Source organism: Hippopotamus amphibius, chromosome 10, assembly GCF_030028045.1.
Source record: "Hippopotamus amphibius kiboko isolate mHipAmp2 chromosome 10, mHipAmp2.hap2, whole genome shotgun sequence".
Lineage (NCBI taxonomy): Eukaryota > Metazoa > Chordata > Mammalia > Artiodactyla > Hippopotamidae > Hippopotamus > Hippopotamus amphibius.
The window spans coordinates 22033693-22040104 of record NC_080195.1 but is presented as its reverse complement, the minus strand read 5'-3'; the positions used below and the strand labels follow the sequence as shown (position 1 = coordinate 22040104).

Genomic DNA, 6412 nt, shown 5'->3' with positions numbered 1-6412 from the left:
GAAATGAATGATCCTGACTCAGCAAGCATGTAACACATGTATGAGAGATATAAAGCTCAGTCTGAATTTCATGTTTTGATGCATTTACACAGTTGAAGCTATTTCTAAATAGGTAAAAGTCCTCTTTTCTTTTTTATGAAAATAATACATGAACATGATAGCAAACCAAATATACTGAAATGCAACCCTTGTAACCCCAGTTCCCGGCTCCAGAGACAGTTTTTGGCCGCTTCAATGTTACCCCCACAATTCTAAACATCATGTGCATCCTGCTATAGCCATTTTAGATACATTTTAACCCCCTAACAAGAGGGAGGAAGATTCACTCCTACCCGCACCACTACTCATCGCTCCTGCTCATATTCATTTCATTACCTATGCTGCTTCTCCTTTTAAACTTCATGTAACGATGCTAGCTTCACTTAGGGGAGAAGTGGTAGCATAGTAGCTACAAACCCTGGTGCTGGACATGGACCACCTGGCTTGGAAGCTTTGTTCCGCAGTTTACCAGCTCTGCCATCCTGAGTAATTTACAGAAGCTTCCTGGGCCTCTGTTTCCTCACCTGTCAGCCGAGGGAATGGATGATACCCATCCGTGGAGCTGCTCGAGACAATACAAGCAATATCAACGCATGTGCAGCGTTTCGTGTCCAACACGCAGAAGCGCTCAGGAAACATATGCTGTAGGAGATAGCTATCCTATCAGCTTCCTGACAGTATCAACACTCACTCTAAGAGCATCATTTTCCTTATGCATGAGAAAGACATTTCTTTGTGCCCCTCAGGTCTCTGTCTTTCCTCTCCCCTTGGACAACTCACCTTCTGTCAATAACATGTTTGCTTTGTTTGTCTGTGCTGATAGCATTTACATCTTGTTATGCAATCACAGCAAAGTGTCCTGTGTTTTAGCTACAGGTTGACGCTAAGGGTTAAAAACCAATACGGTATATTAAGTATTTAAGTTTTGCTCAGTCCTGGGGACAAGAGTATCGTAGGGCTGTGTTTTCTTCTCTTTAGGTAGCGTGCCCCTACAGCTGTCTTGAACATCAATTGTTCAAACTCATGCGATATTTTAGTTTGCTTTTTCCTTCACCTATTATCTTCTCATAAGATTTCATTACTTTTCCTAACATTTGATGCACCTTCTTCTTTTTTACTTCCTTGCACTATGTGCCCATAATAAAGTAGGTTTTAAATTTTCAAATTCAATATCGTTTCCCTGGCTGGGTCCCATCTTTTTCCAGAATGCTTGTCCCTCCCCTACTCCGTTTGGAAGCTGTAAGACCAAAGTAAGGATAAGATCCTCAGAGAAAGGGACCAAATTGCTCTTAGCCTAGGCCGGAAATGCTCACTAATTACTAATTATGGAAAATGCATACTTCTGGCCCCATCATCCTTTTCCTTGCTTTGTGGGAGAGATAACCACTTGGATTTCAACCACTTCTGCAGGTAATTCTGAGGCAGGCAGTCCTTATTCCACACGGAGCCAAACACTGGTCTAGGCCACAAGTGAGGTCTCACCAGGGGCCTCATATATCTTGTAAGATTCCGAATTTGGTACAGAACTTTAGGCTAAAACTCTGGTTAGTAATAAGCAGGGTATCTTCCTTGCCCAGCTCTCTCAAGAATTAGAAGGTTGTTTGTGGAAGACTGGAGAATCACACTCACGGATGCACATCTTTCTTGTCCTAAATAGCTTCTTTTTAGAGATCTAGAAACAGCCCTGGACTGTGATGAGCCCGCCCAGGCCCTCCCTGCACCAGTCAGGGCTGGGAACCCCGAGTGATGTGATGTAGTGAGGCTGCCTGAACAGCAGTCCTTACTTTACCTGAGACAGAGCTGGGTGTGGTCCTCTCAGCAGTCGCAGGACAGGAGCAGTCCCTCCCAGATGTCCCTTCCAGGGAGGAAAAGCAAGGCTCAGAGAATCCCACAGGTGCTAAGTGTCAGAGCCATAATATGAATCTCCTGGATTTGTCCAAGGCTAAGGGGCTGGGAGAGACAGAGAGACCAAAGAAAACAAAACCACGCTTGAAAAGCTGTCTCTCGGAGGTAAACAGGACTTTTGTCTTAAATTCACGCGAAGCTGGAGATCAGAGACTTTCTTAGAAGTAGGTTTTCAGCAGATGGAGGACAAATGAAAGTTTATGTCTACAGAGACGGGCATTCACGGAGGGTGGGGGACATTGAGCTAAAGGGTTCAAAACACGAGCTCTGTCTATTTCTAATTGGCTACTGGACTAGCCCAGGCTGTTGTACAGATACTTGGAAACACTGACTGTGGTGAAATATCGACGTTAGCCACATGGACAATCACTCAAAAACACTTTTCTGTTTCCCTTGAAACACAATTTCATGCATTTCACCAAATCATGTTATCACCTGTAAAATGGAGGCAACTCTAAGAAAACACAGTTAAGGAGATGTTGCACTGCTTCAGGTGTCATTGTCTTCATTGCTTCAGGATACCAATAACAACTAAGCTATTACGGCAAAGAGTGCAAGGTTATTTGGGGTCATGGAGTGCAACTCTGTCCAAATAAACAAAAGGAAAGGGGCCTAGAAGAACTATAATTTTTCCAGAGGACACAATTATCTCATGGTAAATCTGGGACAAGAACGCTGATCTCCTGGATCCTACTCCATGGTTCTTTCATTGGGTTCTGAACAGCCCAGAGAAATCCACAGAAACACAAGTCCTGTGTTCTATGGAACGGGTACAGGACTTGGCAAGCTTGGAATTGGAGCGCTACATTTAACAGGTATCTGGGAAGTTCTCAAAACTCACTGAGATACATACCAGGTGCCTAGAAAACATACTGTTTTCTAAAGATGATTCTGTGGGATGAACAGGACTGGTCACTGAAGGGGTGTGTGTGCCGCAATTCCAAACAGAATGCGTGAATTCTTCTTTTCTGGCACCTGGAAGAGTCCACCCAACATACACATTAAAATGTAATTAATATTTACACTGCATCATGTTTAATTCTGCACGTGCTTCTTCTCACTCAGCAAAATATTCCATATAGTATTTAAGTTGTCATTTACTTTTTTATCTTGAGTGTTTTCTTTCTTCCTTTCTTTCTTTCTTTTTTTCTCACCACATGGCTTGCAAGATATTAGTTCCCCAACCAGGGATGGAACCCAGGCCCCCTGCAGTGGAAGTGCAGAGTTCTAAACCCTGGACCACCAGAGAATTCCCTGTTTTGGTTTTCAACTTTTAAAAGTCTTTCCATACACACAACAGAGGTTGGAAAATGGTATATGGGAGGCTGCAGAGATGAAATAAGCTCACTTCATTCGTCATGAAAATTAACATCCAAACAAATGCTTCATACCTGAAAGTGTCCAAATCTATTATCTTCAATTTGTAGTCAAGGTGTCTGGAAAAATTTCCCTAAAGGACTCCTAATTACCCAGATATCCCATGTGCATCTCAGAAAGTATCATTATGTATTACGGGAATTTTTCTGAGTGACCGAGAAACAGCCCGGGACAGAGAGATGATGGTCGTGAGGTATCCTGAAGGCGATGGAGCCCGCTTTATCCACTACTGACAGTAATGGAGGACGACACTGAACATTCTCTGTGCTCTCTACCTGCTAAATCACTTCGGCCCTTCATTGTGATGCATGGCCCATAATGGAGTCTGTAGTGTGTGCATCATTGGAAGCTGAGCACATTTTTGTTGGTTTTATTACTGTCATAGGTTTCTAGGGAGGGTCTCCTCAAAAACGAAGTCTAGTTTCACAGTTACAAATACATTAGGATGTAACTTTGAACAAGTTAAGCTCATCATAAAGGAAGGATCCTGATAGCTGCTCCTACCCCTTCCTCGAGGGGCTCTTGCAAAGCCCTAAATAGAGTCATAAACGTGTATATACATGCATATATTTTCAATGATATCTGTGCATGCTTCCAAACAACTCTACAGAATGCACTATAAAAATCTTCATGCTGAGTGTCCCTAGTTCCCAGCTCTCATTAAAACTACTTAAATTAGCCAAAACAGATCCACGAGGGTAAGTCAAAAATTATCTGCACTCCAGTTACTGTAAAACTATTGTTGGCCACACGGTCTTATCAGCGCTTTCCATTCAAGGCGACTGTCTACCCAGTCACTGCTGCGCAGGTGTGCACAGGTTACATCAGTTCATTCGTAACTGGCACAAGCAAACATGGATGCCCCACTTCTGATTTGCACGAGAGAAGAGCAGTGTGCAGTGATTCATTTTTTGTGAGAGTCTGAGGGTGTACTTGGTGCCATTATTATTCGAAGACTTTGTGCGCAGTTGGAGAAAGCTGATGAATGGAGAGCAGTTCCGTGTTAGCCATCAAGAAGGAGATGGAAACCCGTCCACGTCCACGGCTGATGACAACATTGAGTGTACACGTGACATAATTCTGTTGAAAAGACCAGTGACAGTGGATTATGTGGGAAATTCGGAGGTGTTCAAGCATCCTCCCTATAGTCCTGATCTTGCTCCACCAGACTTTCACCTGTGTGGTCCCCTGAAAGCAGCCCTATGAGGACGAGGATTCACTTCTGATGAAGACGTGAAGAGACAGTGGTGCATTCCTGGCTCACAATACAGCCTAAAACATTTTTTTAATGAGGGAAGATGAAAGCTTGTTGACAGATGGAAAAAGTGTATTCAGAAGCAAGCAGATTATGTCAAAAATGATGCATTTGTCTTTTCTTAATTAAAACAGGTTCTACAGCCAGAGTGCAGATAACTTTTGACTCACCCTCATAGCTAGAACAGGAGTGTAAAATCTGGGATTCATGAAGGGGCTTCAAAGAATGTTAATAAATTGCTGGAACAGTTTGGAAAGTTATTACATCTTTTTTTAAGAAAATTATCCAAAGCCTTCATCGGATTCTCCAAGGTGTACATAACTAGAAAACGTCAACAACTGCTATTTTGAAAAACGATTACAATTAATTTCCTAAATGAAAACCAAGGGGTGTCAAGTTTGCTTATTTTCTATGACTAAAGCAAATAATCCCATTGATCCATTGGCAGGGACCTTGACGTTCCATTTCCTCTTTATGTAAAAACTTCAATCTCTTTGCTATTCCAGCCTCACGACTGCTACTTCTAGCCATAGAAACTCCAGCCTAAGTGACTGCTGCCTTTACTAGTCTAATGATACTCTCCCTAGGGATATCCTGGAACATTCCTGAGAAACAAGGGCAAAATTTAGGAGGCTTTTGTTTTGTTTGTTTTGTTTTTTAAGCAGCACAAATGTGTATTGTAGAGACTGCATTTTCAATGTCTTCAACCGTAATCTGACATTGGTCAGGAATGACGTCCTCTCTGAATTTTTAAAATAATTTTTAAATAGTTCTCGATTTACAGAAACGTTCTCATGATGGTACAGAGATTTCCCATAGACCCTGAACCAGCTTTCCCTACTGTTAACTTCTTACAGGAGTATAGTATTGACCTACATACATCATAGCATATTGGTCACAGTTAAGTAGGGAATATGGATACATTATTATTACCTAAAACAAACACTTTACTCAGATGGCCTTAGCTTTTCTCCAATGCTCGTCTTGTGCTCCAGAATCCCATCCAGGACGCCACCTGACGCTTATCATCGTGTTTCCTTAGGCTCCTCTGTGCTGTGTTTCCCAGATTTTCTAGATTATCAATGCCCTTGACAGTTTTGAATATTCTTGGTCAAGTATTTTGAGGAGGGTCCCTCGGTGAGGTTTGTCTGGTGCTTTCCTCATGATTAGATGGGATAAGGCGTTTGGGGGAGGAAAACCTCAGAGGTAAAGCGCCATTCTCACCACATGACATGCAGGCTGTGACATACTATCAAAATGGACCTATCAGTGTTGCTGCTGCTATCTGTCGACTGTCTGGATGAGTGTTTGTCAGGCTTCTCCACTGCAAGTCACTCCCTTTACCCCCTTTCTGCACTGGACTCTTGGGAAGGAAGTCACAATGCACAGCCCACACTTCAGGAGTAGAAACTAATCTCCATCTCCTTCAGAGCAGAGTGTCTGCATAAACTATCTACATAAAGTCAGGTACTTTTTTGGCATGAGACATGTATCTACCATTTCCTATTTAATATATCTACATTCTATATAGTAAGTATATATAGAGTCGTGATTATTTATTTTATACTTTGCATTGCAATCCAATAATTTTTTGTCTCAAATGGGTCTGCTTTGACTCTTGATAAACTATTTGAATTGATTCTGGTGTCGCTCTCACCCAGCTCTTCTTTGGCGTGGACTCTGAGCACTTTCTTACTTCTTAATAATATATGATATTCCAGACTCACTGTCACTCTGTTTTCCCTTTGTTTCTTTCTTATCCACTTCTCTCCCTTTCTAAATGCACAGGTAGCTATCAGAGGACTGCAAACACTACTTCCTGTAGCACCCTGTGCC

General features: G+C 42.2%; 1 long non-coding RNA gene across 1 annotated transcript; it reads right to left on the bottom strand.

The window, feature by feature from the left end:
* Positions 1–1785: 1785 nt before the first annotated feature.
* Positions 1786–5691, bottom strand: LOC130829917 (uncharacterized). The gene is made up of 3 exons (XR_009047674.1): positions 5510–5691; positions 2798–2919; positions 1786–1989 (listed from the first exon to the last, which is right to left on the bottom strand). It is a non-coding gene; the product is annotated as an uncharacterized LOC130829917 (long non-coding RNA).
* Between the last annotated feature and the right edge of the window lie 721 nt (positions 5692–6412).